The sequence below is a fragment of the Triturus cristatus genome, chromosome 9 (assembly GCF_964204655.1).
Source record: "Triturus cristatus chromosome 9, aTriCri1.1, whole genome shotgun sequence".
NCBI classification, from domain to species: Eukaryota; Metazoa; Chordata; class Amphibia; order Caudata; family Salamandridae; genus Triturus; species Triturus cristatus.
The window spans coordinates 1,032,579,370-1,032,605,421 of NC_140592.1; the positions used below are offsets into that span (position 1 = coordinate 1,032,579,370).

General features: G+C 47.1%; 1 protein-coding gene across 4 annotated transcripts in view; it reads left to right on the forward strand.

Annotated features, from left to right (window-relative positions):
• ENTPD5 (ectonucleoside triphosphate diphosphohydrolase 5 (inactive)) overlaps positions 1-26,052 on the forward strand; it is a 407,636-nt gene that overhangs the window by 251,800 nt on the left and 129,784 nt on the right. The gene's annotated exons all lie outside the window — the stretch shown is intronic.

A 26,052-nucleotide genomic window follows, 5' to 3' on the forward strand; every position in this document is an offset into this window, starting at 1 on the left:
CTTTTGAACCGTTTCTAAGATAGTCTGTCACCTCCTAGCAAAGTTTCAGTTGTTGCCGGGAGGCAGGTGAGTGGAGGAAGAGGGGGGCATCGCCGGGTGAACTTATCACGCAAAACCACTTAAAGAGTATCCAGGGTTATCAGCAAAGCCATTCCTTCAAGGACAAGCAGCCGCCAAAGGAGGATGAAGAGAGTGTGCAGTGCTGCGAAGCGGAGAGGAGGAGCAAGCACTACACGGGGCACAACAGAGGTGGGCAGATTCATGTGGCAGAGGGTTACTCAGCCGACCTCGAGACAGAGGGGCACCTCCTCTACCGAACCCCCGCAGAGATAGACTAAGGGAGTCACAAGGAGCCTACACCAACTAAAAGGGGGGCATAAGTGAGCACAGAGCAACCCTGCCTACCAAGAGAGGGATGGGCTCCTTAAAGACGGGACGGGATGAGTACTCGTGGGGAATTCACTGACCCCGAAGCAAAGCAGAATGGTCAGAGTAAAAATATCTAAATTAAAAAAAAAACAAAAAAAACACAGAACACACCCAAGGAATTCGCCGAATCCAGTTGTGATAGACACACTGAAGCGGCAGAGAAACCACCCCCTCCGACCACTTGAGACAGGCGCACTATTACATGGTTTGGGGGGGGGGAGAACACCAACCCCGTTGCATTCGTAAAGGTTCGAGTTCACTCGAATGGCAAGAACCTTGTAAGAAATGCTAAGAAGAAGAGCAGGGGACAAGGAGCAAGGAGACTTTACACAGAAGCGAGCAGGACTTGAGGCCCAGCTCTGTCTGACATGTGTACTAAAGGAGGTTGCAAACTCCGACTAAGCTGCTGGGGCTGAGGACAGCAGCCCCTCCCAGCAGCAGTAATTATGTACTTTTGTTACAATTAAAGCATTCGCGCGTGTGACGCGATTGTAACAAAAGTCATGAAGACGAGAATACGTTTTCATTACTTTTGTTTCAATCGCATCACCCGCGCGGGAGGCTGTGATTGCATCAAAAGTAAATAAATAGAAATCCATTTTCCCCCTATTTCTTTACTTTTGATGCAATCGCGGCACCCACGTGGTTGACGCGATTGTAACAAAAGTAACGAAAATTAAAAGAAATAATGGGCGACCGCTTTCAGCATGTACCTCCCCTCACCGTCTCTGCCATTTTGCACGCGGATGAACCTACCGGTGGTGTCCTTGCGTGTCCTCTTCCCAGGAGACGCGAAACTCGGGATAAAAAAGAAAGTGAAAGCGCGCACACCGTAGCAGGAGACATGGCCTGGGACCTCTGGCAGCCTGACGGGCGGCAGGAAATATGATTAATGAGCAAGGTATAATGATAGCAGGAACCCGATTAGCACCACAAAAAGGTCACAGATCAGAGTAGTATGCATTTCATGAGTCCGCAATCACTGCATGCAATCTGCGGACTGGGAGAGGTAAACTGGAAGTCAGGAGGTACAAGACGCACGGCCGCGAGACGCGCTCTGTTGTGGGGTGGGGGTCGGGGAGCGTTGAAGGCGAGCAAGACGGAGAGGCGGATCTGTATACACCGTCCCTTGAAGGTTCATAGGGAGCGTGCAGCCTGAGCGTATGATAGTCAATAAAGTAAAAAACAGAGAAGGGTTTAAAGGTATCATACTTATAAGGTCCCAAAAACGAGACCTATTGGCTATGCCAATGCTTGTTTCATTTGTAACCTTAATGGTTCAACTATCTCAGTAAATCCCTTGACAAACTTCGAGCAGTACTCAGCGAGCCCTAAAAAAGACTTCAGCTGATCTTTATTTTGAGGAATAGGAGCATCCTTGACAGCTGAAACAATGTTCTTCTTGGGCTTGATACCATCTTTACATATTTCATGTCCCAGATATGTTACATTATTACTTCTCAATTGACATTTCTCCCTTTTTATGGACAGTCCATTGTTTTCCATCTTTCTCACAACTTCATCCAATATAATGTCATGATGTTTATCGTCTTTCCCTACAATCAATAAGTCATCTTGAAAACACAAGACATCATCCATACTTCCAAAAATTAGTTCCATCACCCTTTGAAACACCGCTGAGGCAGAAGCTCAGCCAAAGAGCATTCTACAATAGCAAAATGTCCCCAACAGTGTGACAAACGAAGTGAGATGTCTTGACTCGCATCTAATCAATTTGATGATATGCTGCAGACATATCAATTACACTAAAAACAGTACCACCACCCATAGCTGTCAACATCTCAGAAATGTTGGGTAGAGGTTGCCTGTCCACCCAAATATTTCTGTTTAAGTCACGTAAGTCCACACATAAGCGGATTTTATTACCATCCTTGGGCGCGACCACAATGGGAGCCAACCATTCAGAGGCCTCGATCGGCTCTAAATGCCTTGAGCAAGCAGCTTTTTAAGTTCACATCATAATGGGTCTCATCAAATAAGGTAAATTCCTCACCTTATGTACAACTGGGATAGCATTATTTTTTAAGATTATCTTGTGTGAAAAATTCTTGAGCTTACCAAGCTCTTCAGAAAAAACTTTTGGATACTTTTCAAACAAATTAGTTTGGTATGTTGTTCTAACATCATGCACTACCACAGACATAACAGGTTCATCAGCATTGGGATTAAGAATAATGTTCAAGTCTTTTTGATGACGCCAACCTAATAGATTGGATCCTTGCTTAGTCAAATATACTCGCCCGTACACTTTCTTTTCTTTAAATGAAATTATCATTCATTTGAGTTCCAAAATATTAATCGTTTTCCCGCCATACCCAACTGCCTTAATGTCAGGTTTGGTCCAGGACTCAACATCACTTTCACCCATCCATACCTTGGAGTACATCTCCATAGATAATAACGTATACAAACTCCCAGAATCGACTAGCATAGTAACATCATGCTTGTCCAAGTTTATGACACAATGAGGTTTGTTCAACAATGAAGTACTCTAACAATATCACACTCTAAAATAAAATGATCATGACATGACTCTACCTTGTTCTGGCATGTTTCAGTAGAAATATGGACATCACTATAATCATCAACACATAACTTGAGTTCTTGAACATTCTCACACGTGTCGTCCACTTCTTGTATCTGACCAAACTGAGTCTTGGTCATGCAAGCTTTGGCAAGATGACCCCTCTTCCCACAAGCTCTGCATAATGCATTTCTCCCTATACACTTGGGACTAGAGGCTATATGCCCAGGAGCACCACAACGATAACATTTGATAACTCTCATACCCGTTCCTGAAGTATTACTGTTCACACGTAGAGCATCATTTGGCTTATTTGGAATCTTATTAGGGAATTTTGTAATTTGTTTAACAGTTTTGGTTTCATCCACGCATGCTTGTACTTCACATTCTTTTCCTACTTGCTCTTTCGGTACTATGGAATTACTACAATTTTCCATCTCCTTAATCCACAACTGAGTATGTTCTAAACCTTTAGCAATTTGTATTGCTTCTTCTAAAGTTGGATCTTTAATTAGCAATTTCTCTTGCACTCTTTTATTATTAGTGCATCTTACAGTCTTACAGTCTGATCGCGTATAAGAGAATCTGCCAAACTTTCATAATGACATGTCAATGAAAGACCTCTTAAGGCTTCAACATATGTTCCAATATCCTCATCTATCTTTTGTTTACGACAAACAAAATTGTGTCTTTCTAGTACAACATTCACTTTAGTAGTAAAGCGCAGTTCTAACATTTGCATTGTCATCTCATAGACATTATTTGGTTGACCATCTCCCATCCCAAGAGAAATCTCAGGTAGGTCCTCATACAAACAGCGGCCTGCAACACCCAAATTATGAAGTAAAATTGCTTGCCTCCGTACGGGGCCATACTTATCTGCACCAGTGACAAGAATATAAGTTAAAAATAATTTTTTCCAATTTTTCCAAAGGATCGCTGGATCACATGGAGTAGGGAGAAAACTTGGGGGTGCAGATAATCCTTCATCAGCCATATCAATGCAATAATATCAATGTAACTACTGTAAATGTAGACTATATGACTACAGTCAATCCACCTACAAGAAGAAAAAGGTTAATGAAATAATAAATTAATATCATAAATTAATATCTTAGACTAAAACAACAATTGAAAATAACAAACCAGATGGCTTCTTCAGGAGAGTTCTGTTCAGTTCTTAGTATTTTATCCTTGAGCAAGCTTCTTATTTAATCTTTGAGGCAGCTCCTTATTTAATTCTTGTGCAGTACTTTTATCGATAGAAAGTAATAAAATTCGAAGCACCTGCAGCTCTCTATGGTGAAAGCGTCTTGTTTCTGTGTAAATCCAATGAATCCTCCCCAATTGTCCAAAATGGGAGGAAATTGAGGTTGTTGTTGGCAAATGGGTGTGCGCATAAACGCGGAGGAGGAAGCCGCGCGTGTACAGAATGAGGCACAGGACTGTTTCGATGAAGTAAGCGTTCGAGAAAAAACGTTGACAGTGTTTACTTTTGAAATTTTGATCACTAGTAGATCATGATCGGTAATTTGGATGTTTTTAACACACCGTCAAAGATTTCACACTTCTTTGGCTTCTGGCAAATGGCTCCCATGCTTTTCTGTCAGTTTCTTGAATATCCTTTTAGCCAAATAAGATCACATTTCACTTGCTTCTACTTGCTCAGTCGCCTTTCACTTGCTGGTCCTCAACATAAAATAAAGATTCACTGAGGAATACTCTCGAATGTAAAAGCAGGCTGCTATGAGGATATGGTCTAACTTCACAATACACAGGATATATGGTTTTTAAAGACGCTTTTCACACAGCAGGTTCATATGCAGTTGAAGCAAAATCCAAGTAACTTCAATTAATCTCTAATTTCTCGTTGAGTTGTAGAATAATAGCACACAGTAGATAAGCTATTATATAAAGTACTCACAATAGTGCAGGAATTCATTCGCAGAAAATGCTCAGTTAATTTGTAATGAGTCCTTTAGTAGAAAAATTCATCCAGGGGTGGAGGTACTTGTTATCTGCCCCCTGCGAAGATCAAGACCAACTCGTCGCCAAAGTAAAGATCCACTTTCCACATGGTTATAGAAAGACAGGTATCTTTATTGAAGAGTAGATACAGGTACCTCCAGCTCAGCTTCACAGCTTTCAGCTATACAGTGCTATTCAAAGGATAACATTCTAACCTAGCAACATAATCAACATTCTAATGTATGCAGATAACTCCACAGTTAGCTCACAATGTAGTTGTAAACGTGGCACTAAGTTGGGGTATGGCTATGGCCTGCAACACTAGAGGCTCCCGGCTTAGCCCACAGAATCTGGACTTCATCCGATACAGAATGGCCCGATCCGTGCTCCTGCTATCCCAAAGTGGGTCGGCATGACCCATGCGAGGAGTGGAGAGCCCTTTTCGGTTGCAATGGAGTGCAGACTGTTTCCACATTGCCTGAACCCCTCTTCGGCCTTAACCATCTGATGTGCTCAGCCGCAACATGTGATCTGGACTGCTCTGCATGGTTTTGGGGGCGCCTGTGCCTGGGACCAGCTCTGCCTTCTGTGAGAGCTTCACTGGTGGCAGTCCAGCTCCGCCGCTGTCCTCTGCACTAACTCGTATCATTGCAAGGCTGTCAATCTCTGAGCGCTTCACCTTGGGAGTCACCTCTGCTGCCCTTCTATTGGATCCCTACTTGACCAGAGCTCTTCGCCTCCTGGTGCGGCGAGTGACTCACAGGCTACCTAATTTTAAAGGGATTCTCCCTGAGACCCACAACCCCAATATTACTACCTGCAGGCCCTGACTCTTGTTAATCCGCATTGAAGGTGATTTTCTGCGATCCTGGCTTCACCTAGCTTTCTGAATCTGCAATCTCTACTCTCTCCTAGGTTGCCTCTAGGGGCGAACGGGGTGGGGTGGCTGCTACCTACAATAGATACCACCACAATTTACCGTAAAGGGGAGAACTGCTGGTCTCAGCCACCCGTCCAGTGGTGATGTAATCTGTCTCTCCAGCCCCTTTGCTGTCTGTTTCATGAACATTACCACACACCTCGCTCTCCGGGAGTAAGGCGGGTCTCACATAGGGCACTACAGGACATTCACCTGACTGTGCCTGCCTCCGAAATAGGGTGATCGATACCTCTGGGACAGATTCCATGATATTCATATCACTCCCCACAAACAATATCACCCATCACCCTTCACCATAGGTCACCTTCGCCCTGGAAAAGCGACAACACACATCCTGATCCTATCGTATCCAAAGAATGGTCTGGTGATGGCCCCTACTTGTATCCTCTCAAGGGGAATAAAATACAGCACCAGACTCCACTGGGAAACTGGACCATATCCTTTATTTATTTATTTATTTGCAGAGTTTTATATAGCGCTGGCTAGACCGGATGTATCTGAGCGCTTTACATGAGGAATCAGCTAGTTACAGGTTACAAAATTACATCAGTTACAGGAGCCATGCATAAACATTGGAGAAAAACAGTGATTACACAATAACATGAGTTATTAGTGCATAGCATAGCCAGGGCACATGTCTGATGGGGAATGGAAGGTAGAGGGGGAATGGTAAATAGGGGTAAGGAAAGCAGATAGTGTCAGGAAGAACAGCAAGGGAGAAAGTACTTCGGGTGACAAAGCAGTCAAAGTGAGAGATAGACAAACCGGTTGGGGACCAGCGATCTAAAAACATCCCATGTATCGGTGACCGAATCAATCAATCATGTCATTTGTAAAGCGCACTACTTACCTGTGTGGGTCTCAAGGCGCTGGGGGGAGGGGAGTGGGGAATGCTGCTACTACTCGAACAGCCAGGTCTTGAGGAGTCTTCTGAAGGTCAGCAGGTCTTGGGTCTGCTGTAGGTGGATGGGGAGGGTGTTCCAGGTCTTGGCGGCGAGGTGGGAGAACGATCTGCTGCCGGAGGTCGCTCTTTGGATGCGGGGGACTGTGGTGAGGGAGAGGTCGGCGGAGCTGGTGGGTGAGGGTGTAAAAGCTGAGTCATCTGTTGAGGTACGCTGGTCCGGTGTTGTGGAGTGCCTTGTGTGCATGGGTGAGGAGCTTGAAGGTTATCCTCTTGTTGACAGGGAGCCAGTGCAGGTCTCTCAGGTGGGGTGTGATGTGGCTACGGCGAGGGATGTCGAGGATCAGGCATGCAGAGCCATTCTTGATGCATTGAAGCCGACTCAGGAGTTTGGCCGAGGCTCCTGTGTAGAGGGAGTTTCCGTAGTCCAACCTGCTGCTGACGAGGGCTGGGTGACCGTTCTTCTCGTTTCAGTGGGGATCGACTTGTAGATCCTGCGGAGCATGCAGAGGGTGTTGAAGCAGGAGAAAGAGACGGCATTGACCTGCTTAGTCATGGAGAGGGTGGAGTTGAGTATGACCCCTAGGTTGCATGCGTGTTCGGTGGGTGTTGGAGCTGTTCCCAGTGCGGTCGGCCACCAGGAGTTGTCCCAGGCCGAAGGGGTGGATCCGAGGATGAGGACCTCCATCTTGTCCGAGTTCAGCTTTAGTCGGCTGTTCCTCATCCATTCGGCGACGGCCTTCATTCCTTCGTGGAGGCTGGTTTTGGCGGTGTGGGGGTCCTTGGTGAACCAGAGCCAAACTCCTCTATAGCTACCTAAACAGCTCCACAGGCCATCAGCCATGTTGCTCGGGCTCCGTGGTAAGTATAACATTGAAGGTTTCCGCCCGGGGGGCATCGTCAAAGTTCCATCGGCAGCACCAGTCCCGGTGTTACTAGGAAGAGCTGCCCGCCTCTCCCTCCAGCTCCCCCCCAGGAGGGCAGAGCGCACCATCGTAGTACATTTGATCTAGGCAGGGGAAATTCTCCGCCACCAGTTAGACTTCGGCCAGGTTCCGACCGGAGTCTCCTGAACGCACCACAGAAGGTTTGTTTGCCTGCGATGATTTGCTGATGCAGTGATGCAGAGTTTAGACATCGTAGGGTAGATATGCCAGATTTACCAGACACTCGTGCATTTAGAGATTAGTGCATAGTTGTAGGGAGGAAGGCTTCCGTGAAGCATGTAATGGCGCCATCTTGTCAGGCAGTGCTTCAGAGTGAGTCCAGGACGGCCGAGGGTCATTATGCTGTCCGTTAGTGGTTATGGAGATAGCAGTTGTGGAGCGCACATATGATAAACAGCTAGATGCTGATTGCCTTGATTAGTGTGCAAAATGCAGGATATCTGGCACACGTACGGTGAGCCAGTGTTCATAGAGCCGTGGCTGCCATATTAGGGTCAGGCATGTGCCAGCTCAAAGTTATTCTGCCTCTGTTTGTAGCTTGCCGCATGAAGCTTCCTCATGGTCTCCCCCACTGCTGTTCTCTTCTCTGTTTGCCCCTCCCTATTTGCTCGCGTCAGACACTGCTGTCTGACTCACCAGATCGGCTCTTCCCGGTGAGGCTGCTGCGAGGCTCCTCGTTCCTCTTTCCGTCTGAGCTCCACTCCTCTCACCACTGCGGAGTGCTTGAATCTGCGCTCCGTAGGCCATGAGTCATCCGTTGCAGTGGAGAGGGGGGGGGGGGGGGGGTATTCCCTCCAGTCTTGGCTCCGGTGTGCTCTTCTTGCTGGGTCTTCTCCAATTAATGCGGCTCAGTAGGTCGCGGTCACCATCTTGGGGGATCCTGCAAGGTATATCAGACCCCAGAAACCAAAATTGATGTGGTGGCGATTGAAGTTAGTCTTCTCTGTGATGGACACCGTAAGCTCTCAAACAGGGTGAAAAAACAAACACTACAAACCCTAGGGCCTTGAATAACAGAACACCACAAACAACTTGCTGAACTTTTCATCAGAATCTGTATCCTAGAACATAGAGTGGAAGACGCTGAGGGCCTGTCCAACTGAAACAACATCTGCCTTGTTGGCATACCAGAGAGGACAGAGGGATCTAGTACTACTGACTTCATGGAACCCTAGTTAAAGACCAATGTTGCCTATCCGGCCTCTCTCCCTATTTCACAGCGGAGGGGGCCCATCATGTCCTCTCATTGTCCTCCCCTTGGAGCACCAACCCACCCTATTGTGGCTAGGCTGAAGAACTAAAAAGACAGAGACCCTCTAATTAACACATCCAGACAAGCAGAACAACTTCTTTTGGGAGGGGCACACATTATGCTTTTCCTGGATTTCACCAATGAGGCCCGGCAGTGAACGCAGCTGGGCTTTTTGTCCTTGGCGTCAAGCAAAAACTCAGATATTCCCTGCCAAACTGAAAGTCCTTACTGCCAAGGGCTCTCACTTCTTCACTGATTCGAAAGATACCTGGGTAGAACGGCAGGATCCAACACCACTACCTAGTGGTGCCCCCAATCATCGCCATACTTTGACCTCGAGCCACACCCACCGGAGCAGTGGGAGTACTTCATGGAGGCAAAACTCATTGGGGGGGCCCCCTCCTCTGCTCAGTCACAGATGGAACTAGACTCCGTGCTCACTGCCACATCAAACTTGAGAGAACTTTGGTGCGGTGGATCTCAGGATGACACAGATTGTCTGACCTCATCTAAGGCGTCCAGCTTCTCCAACCTGAGCACTGCTTCGATTATACTTCTGACAATCACCCCTCAGATGGCAGACGCCATAATTTGACTTTTATGCTTACCTCACATGGAGGGCTCTGATAGGACCCTACCACTTGATAGACTGACTTGTGGATGTTTGCACATTTGTGAAGGGCTTATTGTGGTACCTACTACGCCCCTCATATTCCCTTCTCAACTCTCCCCAACCCCACCCATGCCCCCATACCCCACCTTCTCCTCACTCCCAATCTCCTGCCTGGTACATGCTGGGTCTCTCAATCTATTTGGATCATCCCCCACAGTATCCTCCTACAATGAACTTTGTTACTACAGCAGGCCAGCCTATGCTGCCTTGCTGGGTGGAAGTCACCCTTGTCCCATCCCGACTTGTCCTTATTGGCATCTTTACGCCCCATTGGTGGATAGAGCCCAATTTCACTGTTAGTTTGTTATCGTGGGCGGTTAGATGTTATGCTGAGTCCCTGGGGTTGGGAGTTGGATAGTTTTTCAGACAGGCCTAGTGACACACACCACATTATCTCTTGATACCAGAGGGCAGGTGGACCTGCTCTTTACCTGCAGCTGGATCTGGCCCCTTCTACCCTCCACACATTAGAGGGCTAAGCTAACGCTCATCTCTTGGAATGTGAGGGACATGTCCTCTGCCACGAAATGGTATAACATCCATACCATCCTCAAGCATTGTGGTATGCACATTGCATTTCTACCAGAGAAGCATCTTACTAAGGGGGAAAGCCCTAAACTCCAGCGGCACTGGAGAGATGACTCCAAATCCGCCAAGAGAACACCGTTATGGATTAGGCCCATGGTCACCTTCACCTGCATTAAATCTTGTTGGCTCTGGAGGATGTTATATCTTGGTGGAAGGGTATTGGATGGTGAGCAGATTTTATTGGGTAGCAAATATTGCTCAAATACGGCCAACCCCACTTTTCAGCACCTCTCTCCATCCAATTCCACCAATGGTCCAATCTCCCCTGCATTTTAGGTGGGGACTGAACTGTAACTTAGAATAGTTTTAGATCAATTCCACCTCGCTGCCTAACTTCTATACAATATGAAATACCAACTACCTCATACAGTGGGCGATGCACTGAACCCTTGTAGATGTGTGGTGAGTCCTCCATCCTGTGATTACTGCTTTCATTTTTCCCACATGACTTTCACATTCTCTTGGACCGCTTTTTCTGTCCCAATTCAATCCACTTAAGCCCTCAGTGCCGAATATATCTCCTGTGCTCCTGCAGCTCGAATGGGGTGGTTATGTCTTACCGGTCCCTACTTGGCAGCTCCAGCCTACTACCCTAAAAGACAAGGTCATTGGGGAACAAACCCATGCAGACATTAACAACTACTTCACAGAGAACAGCGGATCCACCTCTTCATAACTCACTGAGTGGGATGCATTAAAAACGGTACTTAGAGGATAGTGCATACAATAGATATTGGGGGTTTGTAGATCGGTCTTAGCTGACCTTGAAGGTTGCATGCTTCTCGGGAGACGATGTCCCAAACCTTGGAAAGTCTCTGCAGTACATAAAACATGGACTGACCCGATGGAGAGATACGTTTTCGTGAGGTTGATAACTGGGAACAATACATTAAAAGTGGGCTCCATAAATGCTCCAAACTCTAACAGTAAGACCTTCTTTTCAAGTCTCTCCAGGCTATTAGCAGTATTTGGATGAACCAAAATGGTGGTAGATGGTGCCTGGAACTTGGCATGGGATCCACACATTGATAGATCTGGCGGAATCAGACTGGGAGCGGAGGGCTGCCAAGGCGAGGCAGCAAGCCATAACGCTTGAGCTGCCCACAGGCTGGGAGTGGAGGGCTGCCATGGCGGGACAGCAAGCCATAAACCTAAAGTTGCGGTAAGTAATAGAACCTGCCCGACTTATCTAAAGGGTTGCTGGAATAGGGGGGAAACTAACCGAGTGGAGCAGAGGGAATCAGGGCAGGAGACCCCAATAATAAGGGCAGGAAGTTAATGCCCTCCACAATGACGTGTGGCTAGTGCAGACCCAATGCAGTAAGGAGAAGATCAGAGAACAAGCTCGAAGTAATAGAGAAACCCTACTCAACAAGAAATAACTGAACCTGGGCTGTTAATCCCGGAGCGAAACACACGGGCCAGATACACAGCAGGATCAGAGACCGTTGTCCCCCGCTTTGCCAACCGCCACAAGGACGTTGCCGTTTCTAGAGAAACGTTTGAATTAACTGAAAGTGGAGTAGAGTTACCACCAACAATGGCCTCAGCAAAACCCAAATATAGAGAAATCACATGGGCAGTGATACCTCCAAACAGCTGAGGAAGTCCTAGCTTCTCTTTAGCGCAGCAGCCCAGCAAGGCAAAGTCGGAATTACACCTGCCGGGAATGGGGCAGGCATCCAAACGCTGAGGTCGGGACACTATAGATCTCAGCGAAAGACAGGAGCACACTGATGAGGAAGATGATGCAGGAGGAGCGACAAAGGAGACTACTCGGACCCGTCCTACCTTGGCGGATATTATGCAGGCGATCCCAGCTTCTCACGAAGCACTTGAAACTAAGCTAGACCCCTTAGGCACAGATTTGAATCTACTAAAATATGATCACCACCGCCTGGCAGAGCGGATAAACACTCAATGCACAATGGCAAACATACCTTTGGAGGTCGCAGAAATGGGTACATCTTTGTCAGAGGTAATGAACAGGGTGAAGTCCCTAGAAATGAGAGCAGAAGACAGTGAAGGGAGATCCCATAGAAACAACATACAAATCATTGGGCTTCCGGAGCGAGCAGAAAGCAGGGACATGGTGCAATTTCTAGAACACTGGCTGAAAACGGAATTCTCGCAATGCAATTCTATGCGCTGGAGCGAGCGCACTGAGTACCGGCGCGACCCCCAAAGCCAGGAGCCTCCCCACGGCCAGTGATTGCTCGCCTGCTCCATTTTAGAGACTGGGACCATATCCTGTCACAAGCCCGGCAAAACAAAACCCTGCAAATTGGAAACAGCAAAAAAATGGTATTCCCTGATTTTACAAGGGAGATGCAGTGGCAGCGTGCCTCCTTCCTGGCTGTAAAGAAGCGTCTCAGACAGCTTCCGTATGCAATGATATTCCCAGCCCTACTAATAGTGGCCTCACCAATGGGAACTCAGTTCTTCCAGACTCCCCAAGAAACATGGAACTGACGGGATACGGTCCAGACGAGGAGATCGCGATAGAACTCACTGGGGGGGGAGCAGCCCAGAAGAAACCAAGATCTCCAGGAAAAGCCAGCACACATCCTCAGAGGAAGCTACGGAAGAAAGGCATAGAATACTACGGGAGGTTGAAGAGCTGAGCCAGGTGGACTCCAGCCCTAAATCCATGAGGAACGACATGGAGGAGAGAACACCGAATGGTTCCCATAGTGCCAGTTCGGCGGAGGAATCTGACACAGACCATCCCAAAGTAACCCCCAAGTCAGTAGACCAGCTCATATGAACTGAGTTCCAAGTGGTAGGCGTATGGGAATGGACAAAATCTCTAACCATTGATATCCTTTTGACCCTGAATAAGGGGTAAACAATCACTTTGGCGGCGATTTCTAACCAGTAAGGGAGGGAGAGGTTGGGGGGGTAAAATCCTTATAGATAAGGTGGGGGGGGGGGACCGGCGGGAGGGGAGGGACCCGAGGACACTCTAGTCTAGACTTCATCCCCAATCACAACACCGCAGGTAATCTGCGAAACTATACCAATTTGGATGGGTACTGGACTGTCGTCTGTCCTGGGGAGGGGATGTTGGCGAGTTTGTTCATTAAGGTGATCACAAGTTGGGATTAGGCATGCCTAGACTAAAGTAATTAATAGGCTAACATTGACACCGACCCAATGGTTTCCGCTGTAGACATTAAATACATCTCGTGGAATGTGAGAAGGATGCACACCATGACAAAGCACCATAAAATACATGCATATCTGACTAGGAGGGGCGTTCACATAGTGCTTCTACAAGAAACGCATATTAGTGCTAAGGAGGATGAAGCCCTTCAGAGAAGATGGTGAGGCCAGGTGTTCTATACGAATTACTCCGCCTTTGCCAGGGAGGTCCTTATATGGGTGAAAGCAGGAGTCCCATTTCAGTGTAACAAGCATATAATCGACCCAGAGGGGCGCTATGTAGTCCTAGAAGGCAAATTAGATGGCAGAGACATAAACATTGGGAAAATACACTGACCGTATACAGATCAAGCCTCATTTTTAGCGGTTCTCTCCAGGAATTTAGCCCCATACTTGACTGGCTCAGTGCTACTTAGCTTTGACTTTAACTGCATCATAGATATAGACTTGGATCACTCCCATCTGCCCCTGAGGGATTCCACCATTGTTCGTATGGCCAAAGCACGAAGGTCATGGCATCATCAATGGGGACTAGCAGACTCCTGGAGGACATTACACCCATGTGATAGGGACTACTCTTTTTTTTTTTTCATATCTGCACGACCTGCATGTTAGGCTGGACACCATACTCTGCTCCCCAGACGTACACGAGCACGTGAAATCAAGCGAATACCTAGCCCAGACGATTTCCGACCATAACCCCCAGTTAGTAGGGCTACAATGGACAAGAGAACGGCTGTGCATCCCCACTTGGCAGCTAAGACCGCAAGCCTTGGAAAACCTGGTTGTAGGAAGGTGGAATCTAACCACCCAGAGACGTTTTAATGCATGGGCAAAGTGGGCTCTGGCCCAGGGCCCCAGCCTTTCAGGGGGCCCCCTGACAGAGTCAGCTCCATTCTCCAGAGTTTTGCCCTAATGACCTTGAATATTTCTTAAACAGATTGTTTTAAATACTGTTTTCCTTTAATTTATTTTTTTATGTACCTTATTTGTGAGTCTAGTATAGCCATTTTGCAGAGAAAATTGTGTTTATGTTTCATGCAATATACATAAAAAAGTTTCTTTTAGATCAAAACAAGGCCTTACATATAAGAAATGGGAGGGCGTTACAAAGATTATTTGCAGTAATATTGCTGAGCTGCTGCTGTGTTACAATATTGAAAACACACATAACTATCCCTGAATATTAGATGTAAACACATTTAGGGCCTTATTTATGAGAAGTGATGCATGGCTGTGTGAAAACAGGGATGCGTCACCTCTTAGTGCGCCCTCCTTGCGACATGATCAATGCGTCAAATTTACTGTATGACGCATCATGTCGCATCATGTTACAGATATGTCAGTATTTCTGACGTATCTGTAGGCACAAAAGTGATGCATTGCTGGGGTGTGTCTGAAAATAGACGCAACTCCAGCAATGTGTCCTTTCACATGGGGCAAGCCCTATGTGAAAGGGCCTGCATCAGTCTTACGCCTGCTGTGAGGCAGGTGTAAGATATTGAGGCAATGGCGTCCTAGAAGTGGCGCACTGAGTTCTCATGGATTTCAATGCGCCACTTCTACAAGGCTTTTTGAGGGGCAACACCCACCCTGCATACATTATACCTGGTGCAGGTATAATGTGGTGCAGGAGTTTCAAAGTGATTCATCTGCCTAGATGCGTCACTTTGCAAATATAGAGCAACATGGCACATTTTTTACGCTGCCGGTGCGTCACAAAAAGTGACGCACTTGCGGCATAAAAGTGAAGCAAGGCCTCATAAATAAGGCCCTTAGAATTTGAACGAGTGTTCCTTTGCACTGTCAGGGAACTAATGAAATGAAATAGTGTATTTAGTAAAGTGCGCAACTACTCAGACTAGAGTGTCCTGGCGCATGACAGCGGGAGGAAACCGTGCGTAAAAGACCCATCAGTTAGTAAAATCCAGGTTTTTATCTTCCTGAAAGAGAGTAGGTCTGTGGTTAGTCTCAGAGACTCAGGGAGGCTATAGTCCACAATTTTGCGCCTAGAAAGCCGAGGGATCTTCCTCCAGTGCGGGCACAGCATTTTTTAGGCACGAGGGCTAGGTTGGCATTGGAAGATCTTAGGGGTCTAGCTGTTGTATAGCGATTAACGCGCTTATTTACGTAGACAGCTCCTAAGCCGTGGAAAGCTTTAAAGAAGATGGTCCTCGCTTTGAAGTCGATACGTTCTTTTATGTGGAGCCAGTGTAGAGACTTGAGAATAGGGGTCATACTAGATCTGGGTTTAGGTCTCAGGATGTCCCTGGCCGCCGTGTTTTGTACCACTTGTAGGTGCTGAATAAGGGATTTGGGAAGACCAAGGTACAAGCTGTTGACATAGTCAAGCTTTGATGTCACCAGAGCCTGCATCACGATCTTTCTGCTCTCAAGCAGCAACAGTGGCAGGAATTTTTTTTAGCATCCGGAGTATGCCAAACAAAGCGCCAGTTAGATTTTGGATTTGAAAGCGCATGGAGATTGTCTTTTCTATGACAATTCCTAAGTTTTTTACTTTCTCCGTTTCCGCGGTGGGGATGGCAGATCTTTTGGCCACCAAGAGCTTCAGTCAGAAGTTTCTGGATTACCAAAGAAAACAACTTCACTTTTGTCAGGATTGCACTTCAGCTGATTGATCTTAAGCCAGTTAAAAACCTTTGTGAGGCAAGACCTAATCATTGCCCCGTCAAAGTTGGTTCCTTTTTCACACATAAAAATCAGCTGAGTGTCATCAGCATAGGAAACAATTTTGGCGCCCTCTTCCTCTACTAGAAATGCAAGGGGAGATAGATATAGATTAAAAAGGGTAGGACTAAGAATGGAGCCCTGAGGGACACCTACATTCATGGCTGGAACCGGGGATGAGAAAGGGGGAGCCAGATGTCCTGAGATCCATTTACCAAGAAGGATGACATCCATGTTATGGCTCCTGGATGTTAGCAAGTCTCTCCAGGAGCCTCTCAATTGGAAACGTATTGAAGGCCGCCGACTGATCGAACAGTATCTGAACAGCCTTGCCTCCCTGGTCCAGCTTAACCTTGAGATATTGAGTCAATTCCAGCAGAGCGGACTCCGTACTGTAGTTAGCCCTAAAACCGGAATGGGACACATGAAGGAGCTTCCCTTCTTCAATGTGTTTTTGGAGGGCCTTGTTTACATGCTTCTCTAATACTTTGGAGAGGACCAAAAGAAGGGAGATTGGCCTGTAGTTGGCAGGGTCCGTCGGTTTGGCGTTAGTCTTTTTTATCAGTGCAAGAATCTTAGCATTCTTCCATAATTTCGGCGTGTTGCCTGAGGAGAGGGAAGCATTAAAGAGCTGGTTAACAGTGGGGTTTATGGTGGAAGCTAATAGGTTCAGGATATTCGCTGGACATGGGTCGGTAGGAGAGCCAGACTTAATGCTTTGGAGAAGGGTCAGTGACTCTTCAAGCTGAAACTCAGGGAAAGCTAGTAAAGATGGAGGATCCAAGAGGTGAAATTTGCTAATAGAACTAAGGTAGAAGGTCAGTTCTTCCTCTGAGATGTTAGTGAAGGCTTGTTCGATCACAGGGATCTTTTTGTGGAAGAATTGAGCTATTTGCTTAGACCATTCTTACGTGCATGGCCCTTCCTTTGTGCCAGCTTTCGGGGCGTTAAAGGATTTAACTATGCTAAAGATTACCTTACTCTTATTTTGGGCATTTTCTATCTTGGTTTGAAAGAAGTTTTTCTTGGCTGCCTTCACGAGAATCTAATGAGCTTTTAAGTTGTCTTTATACACCTTCCTGTCCACAGGTAGATAGGATTTACGCCATTTACGTTACATTTTTCTACAATTTCTTTTGCTAGATCTGAGGGAATCGTTAAACCATGGAGCTGGTGGGGGTGAACTCCTTAAGGAGCAGGAAACAACCGATACAGGTGCATCAATGTTAGTTCGGAGCCATGAATCTATTGAGAGGGCATCCGAGTCGGGGCAGCGAGACAGCTCCAGTGAGGAACGACCGAGGGCATCTGCTAACATCGGGATGGATATTTTATGGAACGTCGTGTAATTAGGGACCCTCTTCCCTGCGTTAGCCCGAGGGGCTGTGGCAGAGTTGGGAATGACAAATTTTAATAGGAGGTGGTGAGACCAGATAATGGGAAGAGGTAGGTTTACTGATATGTCAAAGTTGTGAAAGATTTGGCTAGGGCATGGCCCTTCTCATGGGTGGCCGAAGAAATAGATGGAAACGTGTTGCAGGCCTGCAGCGTCTCCAACAAGGAAATTGATTGAGGGTCTTTTACATTGTCCATATGTATATTGAAATCTCCCAGAATAAGGCAGTTGTTGTATTTTAAGGCCAGGGGGGTGGTGGCTGTATTAAGCATAGTAATAACATTTCCAATTGCACTGGGTGGTCTGTAAATTAGAAAATCAGCTATGCTATGATGGGGGAAGAAGGTACAGTCGAAGTCTAAGGACTCTGCGCCCTCAATGTTTTCCATTGGGATGGGAGAGCAGTCTAGTAATTGAATGTAAATTATGGTGACACCGCCCTCTTCCCACTCGGTCGGTCCCTCCTAAGGATTTTATAACCCGTAGGGATGGCCGAGGTGATAGTAGGGTTGGCGGCTTCAGACAGCCAGGTCTCAGTGAGAAATAAAAGATCAGGCTGTTGTTCGTCTAAAAGTAGACCATAAATGTGTGGTTCATGCTTTTGCATAGAGTGACAATTTAAAAGGGTGGCCTTTAAGTCCTTTGTTTTCTTATTGTTTTTACACTTATTGTTGCATGGGAGGATCTTGGGTGTGGGTTTCCTGGGATGGAGGAGAGACCAGTTGCACTTATTGCATCGAAAGTCTACCTCCAAGCTCGGATCAGCCGCTGTACACTAACATAATGGTAGCCGCCTAAGGCTAATCAGTGTTTCCAGATTGTAATATAGTGGAAGAAACTCACCAGAGGGGAACTGGGCAGCATGGCCGGCGCCAGAAGCCTCCGGGTGCAGACGGGCTTGCCTTTGGTGCGCCTTTGACGCGCCTGCGGCGCACCCACTGCGTGCATCCTTTTGTATCAGGAATATATAGACTAATGCCTATGATGCAAACTGGATCGCTAGCGCAGCTGAGGAAGTGGAAACTACGTGGGTGGAAGTGAGGAGCCTTATAGTAGCCACAGCCCTCCGCACAATCGGCGTATCAGCCGTGGCGGACCAGGACTGGAGGAAAAGCGAGATGTGAATCGAAGCAGCTGAGGAGGTGTAGCCAAGCAGAATCAAGTAAAGTGCAAGTGCGCATAGGTTGGAGAAATTGTTAAAAAGCACAGAGTAATTCAGCCACACATATACATTTTAAAAAGTATTAAAAAAACTACGAGCAGGGCTGGAAACACTAATTCCTACCGCTGTCAGCTGCACGCGTCCATTTAGATCGGGAATATATAGGCTAGTGCCTATGATGCAAACAGGATCGCTAACGCCGCTGAGGAAGCGGAAACTGTGTGGTTAAACAGGGGCTCAAATTGGATCATAAATTCAAAGCTGTTTTGAACAGGGGCCCCCAAAATATGTTTGGCCCAGGGCCCCCAAAATCCTTAAGATGTCCCTGTAACCACCTGGTTGCCCCCACTGTTTTTCCTGGTGTTTTGATGGTTTTTGACTTAGTTTGGCTGGGAACCTACTATTCAGGTCCCCAGCCAATCTGCTTTCTCTGATAAATTGATTCCATGTACTTTAGGTCACTCCAGATTGGATTCTGGGATACCCTTGTGAGTCCCTAGTATATGGTATACTATGTACCCAGGGCATGGGTACCCCAGAGGCCTACCCGGGGCTGAAGCATGTATTGTGCCACCCCTGGAAAGCCCTCCAAAACGACACCACAGGTCTGCTACTGCAGCCTGGGTAAGGTGGTGCATGCACCCTTTACTAAGATATAGGGTAACTATATCTCACCTAACACTGCACATAGAAATGTATCAGTCACCCCTATGGCATGCCTTATCAATCCTGAAGGCAGGGTGCTTGGTTATATGTGAGAGGGTGCCCAGGCATGAGCTGAGCCCCTCTGCAGCCTTCGGAATCTCTTCTCCAGGTTTGTCAGTGGTGCAGCCTGACCATATACTCTTAAGTGCATTATAACCAAACAGTAAATGCTAACTTTGGACTGGCTGCACGGAAACATGTCGTGTTTGGTGTCAAACACCTTGGAATCATACCCCCCACAAAAGTAACTGGTGTGGGGGTATGATCCCACCCTTCTAGAGGGAGAGACATGACAGCACTGGTATACCCGGTACCAACTTAACAGAGCCCTGGCATCACAAAATGGATGCTGCAGCCACAGACATGGGTCTGGCCTCCTGCTGCTGACCGAAACTCCGGCAGGCGAGGCCTGGACAGTAGGTTTCCTGTCACAGGGAGATGTAACCACCTCTCAGACAGGCTAATGTGTATTGGGGCTGGGTGGGAGCACTCTGAGTGCTTTGAAGTCCTGCACTGGGGGAACATTTGGTGTCCCTGGGCATAGTCCAGCTCAAATCGGTTCAGGGGCTTCCAGCCCCTACTCTGGCGTGAAACTGGACAAAGGAAATGGGTGTAGCCACCCCTCTTTCCAAACCCTCCCATAGGTGGGTCCCCTGAGTTAGTCCAACCCCTTTCTTAGGTATAAGTAAGGAACCCCTGGCAACAGAACTTTAGATATCCCTGGACGAAACTCTGAAGCTGGATCCTGGAACTTCGACGCTCTACTCAAGACTAGAGGACTGAAGAAATCTCCCTTGGGGTCAAGGAGTGACTCACGTGCTTGGCAGGCACCAACGAAGCATTTTGCCTGTCTGCATCTACGAGGCTCCTGCCGGACTCCGAAGTAATTGCAGCCCAGGAAGAGGATTTCCAGAGTTCTCACAGGCCGACCCAAGTCCCCAGCAAAGCTGAGACCCGCAGCCCTCGTGAGTAACGTGGAACCGGAACTCCTGGTCACGGTGCACATTTTCAAGTGCATTGACTTCTCGACGTCTCTTGAGGTCGTACTTGGGGTTACTTGTAGCCCCCACCTCGATCACCATCTGCACCGAAGATTGTGGGCCTACACTCCACGAGTGTTCCATGAGCCCGCTTCTTGCATTTCAGCTCGAGGCTCCTTCGCGATCCCTGGTCCGTCGACTGGTGGGTCCCCTGAGAAGGCAACTCTGATTTTCCTTGGGCTTCCCTGGTTGCTCCAGACGTGCCCTGACTCCCCACCGCGTGGTGAGTCCCTCAGACTTTGCTGTTCTGCACCAAAGCATCTTTCTCCTTTCTGCATGGGTTGCTGTTGCCAAGACTACTTGTGTCCAATCCGGGCACCAACGCTGCAGAACTCGACATCCTTCGTGGGACAGCTCGAATCCAGCTCCTGGTCATCCTCGACGCCTCCTGGTCCTAGTGGTTGAAAGGTCAAGCTTCACCTTCATCACCTGAAATCACCCGACTTCGGTGGGCATTCACCTATCGTGCCCCTGGTCACTAGCAAGTGACCCAGACTCTGTCCCCTCTGCCTTCAGGTTCTTCTCGACTTCGATCCAGGCTTGGATCTCTTCGGACACTGCGCATCTTCCCGGCAGCAGCACTTCTTCGCCAGCTCCCATTGAAATTGACGATGCGACCCGACACCATTTGACACCTATGCACCCGGCTTCCCTTGGTGAGGTAACTCGAGTACTCCAGTGCTCCCATGGGTGTTGACCCTAGAACTTCCTAAGTCCCAAAGGGTTTGGTCCTGACTCATTTCTAAGTGTCCCTAATCTTTAAAAATCTAACCGTGACTTTCCCCATAGAAGCTAACGGGAGCTCACGGCTGTGTTCACACTGCACACGGCCCCCGTGGGTCCCCTGTGTCACTACCTTGGGTGGTTCCTTGGGGTCCCTGCGATCCTACAGGCTTTAGGCCTTGTGTCTAGTTAAGTCGTGGTTCTTATACCACTATTTTAGTATATGGTTTGGCTCCCCCCAAGGGCCTGACGTGTATTTGTGCTATTCTACTGTACTATTTGCAGTGTAACTTATGTGTTTGGACCTCTAGCCTCATAAAGAGACTAGTAGGGTGTGTTTAGAAATAAATACATATATTTTATATATATACCTGGTGTGGTTGTCTTTCATTTAGCCATTCAAGAGATTATAGACTGGTAAAACAACCTGCTTTACATTCCTTCAAGACTTAGCCTGAAGGCTGCTCTCCAGAGCTACCACTAGGATAGCTTTCAATAAAGGTTGTCTTTAACCTATCATCAATAAGGGGTTGTTTGGGCTGGTACAAGGTGCCCACTATAATTAGTGGACAGCATATACCAGGCCAAGTTCTCACACTGGTCTTCCAAACAACGATAAGATTGGTGAAAGGGCAATACTTTGAAAATAATGCAGGGACTGCCACTAACCCATTGAGCGAATGGGACACATTCAAAGTTGTGATCAAGGGGAAGTGCATCTCAGAGAAGGTGGGGATCAGAGGAACGCTCCTGAGTGACGCTCTGATAGCCGAACAAAATCTTAGGGCACTCGAGCAAGAGAGACCAGACAATAAGGATCTACAAGAACACATCTAGCCTCTAAACCGTCAGTGGCGGAACATGTTGAAAGACTTAGCTTTGATTATAAGAACGACATGGTCAAAGCTCACGCGTAAAGAAACAAATCTTGGGCGATGCTAGCGTGGCTAGCTAACCCAGTGAAAAGAGGGTCGATTATCCTTGAAATTAGGGACGAACTGGAAGGGGAATCGTATACGCAACAAGATATAAATAAGGTGTTCTTTAAATACTATGCTGAATTATATAGGAGCAGAATGATGAGCTCAGTAACTGATATAGACAACTTCATAGGGCCCCAGGCTTTAATAACTATAGACGAAGAAGCAGCAGCAACACTGGGAAGGGATATAGAGCTACATGAGGTCAGGACAGCTATTAAAGCCATGGCCAGAAATAAGACCCCAGGGACAGACGGCCTCCCGGTTGAGTTTTATTCAACGTATGTTGACATTTTGGTGCCAAGACTAGTGGAAGTGCATAATCAAGCGAAACAAGGGGGGATGCTACTGAGCTCTACGAGAGAAGCTCTGTTCATTCTGCTTCTAAAACCTGACAATCCAGCAATGGATAAGACAGCATATAGACCGCTCTCCATGCTAAACTTAGATTATAAAGTCTTAAGTAAAATCTCAGCTACGAGGCTACTTCCGCATATGGCCGACCAAATAAAATAGACCAAGCGGGGTTTATCCCAACACTCAACACGGCAATGAATATCAGTAAGCTGATGCGTATCGTAGAGTCCGAAACCTATGACAAAGATGAGGCAGTCGTATTTGTTGTCGACATCGAAAAAGCCTTCGATAGTCTGGAATGGCTGTATCTGTTCAGGGTGATGGAGAGATTTGGCCTAGGATCAGAGTTCATAAAATGGACGTCCCTATTATACGCAGATTCTAGTGCCAGAGTCAAGACCGGGGGCGTGATCTCCAAGACTTATCAGGTGGGGAGGGGAACGCAGCAGGGCTGCCCGCTCTCCCCACTATTCTTTCCTCTGGCCATGGAGCCCCTTGCAACAAGGGCCAGGACTGGTCTCCATTACAGAGGGTTGGAGGCGATGGGCCCAATACAGCACATTGCGTTATACGCTGATGACTTATTATTATTCCTGCGGCACGTGAGTGCAGAACTGGAGGGAGTGGGGGAACTTCTTGCATCATTGGCTAGAGTATCGGCCTCAGAATCAACTGGAGGAAGTCGTGCCTTTTTCCCACAAAGGCAGGGCGTGAGAAACCACAAATGAAAGTGACTTGGGAGGGCAGGTGTTTCCCCTACCTGGAAGTTACTATCTGCCATGAGAGGGCGGACTTACTGGAGGGAAATGTAGCATAGGCAATTAGCGGACTGAAGGCAACCTTCGCCTTCTGGGGAACGCTACCCTTATCGATTTTTGGAAAGAATATCCTTGTTGAAAATGGTGTCACTACCAAGATTGTTGCATCTGTTTGGGGTCCTGCCTATTTGGATACCAGCAGGAATGTTTAGTTACCTGAAATTCCTAGTGATCGCCTATATATGGGGTACGAGTAGGCGTAGAGTGGCATGGGCTACATTAACGAGACCAAAGAGTGCAGGAGGCCTTGCACTTCTGTATTTTGAATACTACTACCTCGCAGCACAGCTGCAGTGGTTCACAAAATGGGTTGCTGGGAGAGTGAGAGGCGCAAACCAGCCAAATGATGCAGTCCCCAGTAACTTGTTACTTATTGCGGAGGCTTGCAGCAAGGCCTCGTAAGACACTCTTGACCTGGATACTCTCGATGGGACTATAGCCCGTGCCTAGCCTGACATTGTTGACGAAGAGATGGGCTTGTAGGGCCGTCAGGGGAAACAGGCATAGGAGGAGTGATGCTCCTTCCAGGTGCCTTTGATATCGCAGGGGTAGGATGGGATAGAAGCATGGGGGGTTTAAGGAAAGACCCTGTCTTATGGTGGGGATGGTAGAGGGATATCGATATTACGGAATTTGGTCGGGAGGACTGGACAGGGGCCCTAGAGGGGGTGGTTTAGTTAGGCACGGCCCTTTTTGCAGTAGTCATTGTGATGTTCACTGTCTTATCGTAATAAACTTGCAATAAAGTTTGTTTAAAAATGATGCAGTCCCCAGTCTGATGGTAGTGTCCAACATAGTGCTCTATATGCCTGCCCGCAGAGGAGATGAAAATAATTAAATCAAGGTTGTACGCAAGTGCTGATTAGGACTCGCCAGAGAGCTAAAACTAAAAAACCATATGCCCCGGAGATTCCACTTACCATCTGCATGGCACTTCCCCACGGAGGGAACTGGTGCGGGCTGGAGGCCTGGGCTGAAGCAGGAGTGACCACCATGGGCATGTTGTATGAGGGTGGAACCTTACTCTTATTTCAGAAATTCAGAGAACGATACGACGTACTCGGATGCCACTTCTTACTATATACTGCCCTTCCGAAAGCAATATAAAAACACTGGGGAGAGGGACTCTCGGAACCTCAGACATAAGGAGGGTGCCAATATGTGGTGTCAGCCTCCGGGACTTTTAAAGCGGTGACCTGCCTCTACTGACGTCTTAGGAATGAAACCCTGCCTGCTCTTACCCGACTATGGGAAAACTGGGAAGGGGACCTGGGTACAGCTACTGAGGAGAAATCATGGGACACATTAGTAGAGAACAACAAAAGTCACCAGGAACGCTAGGTTACAATTAATACATTTGTATGTGTTACACAGAGCCTACCTCACACCAGCACGCATCAACAAAATACTTCGGGATAGGAACAGCCCAATGCCCAAGATGCGGGGAGATAGATGCAGCATACCTGCACATGTTCTGGGACTGCCCGTAGGGTGGTGACCGCAACAATAGCGGAAATAACTGAGAAAGCGGTCCAAGCTGCACCAGGATAATGTCTTTTAGACTGTTTCGCACACTCATCCAAAGTTAAAGTCACAAGCCGGTTCCAAGACTTGGCACTCTTGGAAGATGGGCGACATACAAGGGAGAAGTAAGATTGGGTGAAGCCAGACAAGGCAGGGGTTCCCTGGAAACAGCCAGAGTGTGGGAAGCGTTAGTGACGCTACTAAAACATCCACTGAACCATGTTGAAAAAGGAGCCCGGGTCTGGCCCATTGAGGAGGACGGTCAAGAGTGATCATGAGTGTACAATCTCACATTACCTAGCAGGAGACAAAGACCCCAACACCAAGGTGTGAAACTAGTTAGGGTATCATTAATAGAAACCTATCACACCCAGGCACGCCTAGGGGGGGGGGTGTGGGGGGAGGAGAGGGAGTTGAGTAACTAACTGTGTTTATTAGACCAAGAAGCCATGTCAGCAGAAAAAGAAGCTAGCTGAATAAAGGATATGTCAAAAGAACTACGGAACCTCTCTAACAAGTTTCGGAACACATAACGTGTTACTGAGTTGTAAACGTTTTTCATTATAAGGAATTATGAAAGTCTACAGTTAATACCTAGAGCTTTTATCGTAAATCTGTTTTGATTGTATGGGTCCAATAAATAATCTGAACTGTATGTAGTTGAAGAAGAAATGCTTAATAAAATTTGTTTACAAAAAAAAATTGGTGATGCAATTTCAGATGTCATCAGTGATGTCACTGACCATGTCATGAGTGATGTAATATGTGAAGTCCTAGGCAGTACATTGCGGGACGTAAGTTATAATTAGCCCAGGTAACTATAACTGCTGAATTTCAATAGTTTTGTATGAGTGAAATCTGAGTCCAACTATAACGTCCCTGTAACCTTTGGTTTTTTCAGTGAATATATATATATATATATATATATATATATATATATATATATATATATATATATATAGTGTGTATATATGTATATGTTGCATCCCGAGCAATAAATCAAGATTTAGGTTTATATACTTGTTTTGAAAAATTGTGGTGATAAGCATCCTACACTTGATATTGTTCCCGTATGATATTTGTTCCCTCAATATTATGGAGTACACCCCTTCTTTATACAGACTGCCTTATCCTTCCATACTGTGGACGCGTGTATAAATGTCAAATAGGGTTAGCCAGTGGTAGAAGCTCCTAACAGTAGTTTCCTGATCCGCACTTACTCCAGACCCCCCCCTCTCCCCCCCCCCCCCC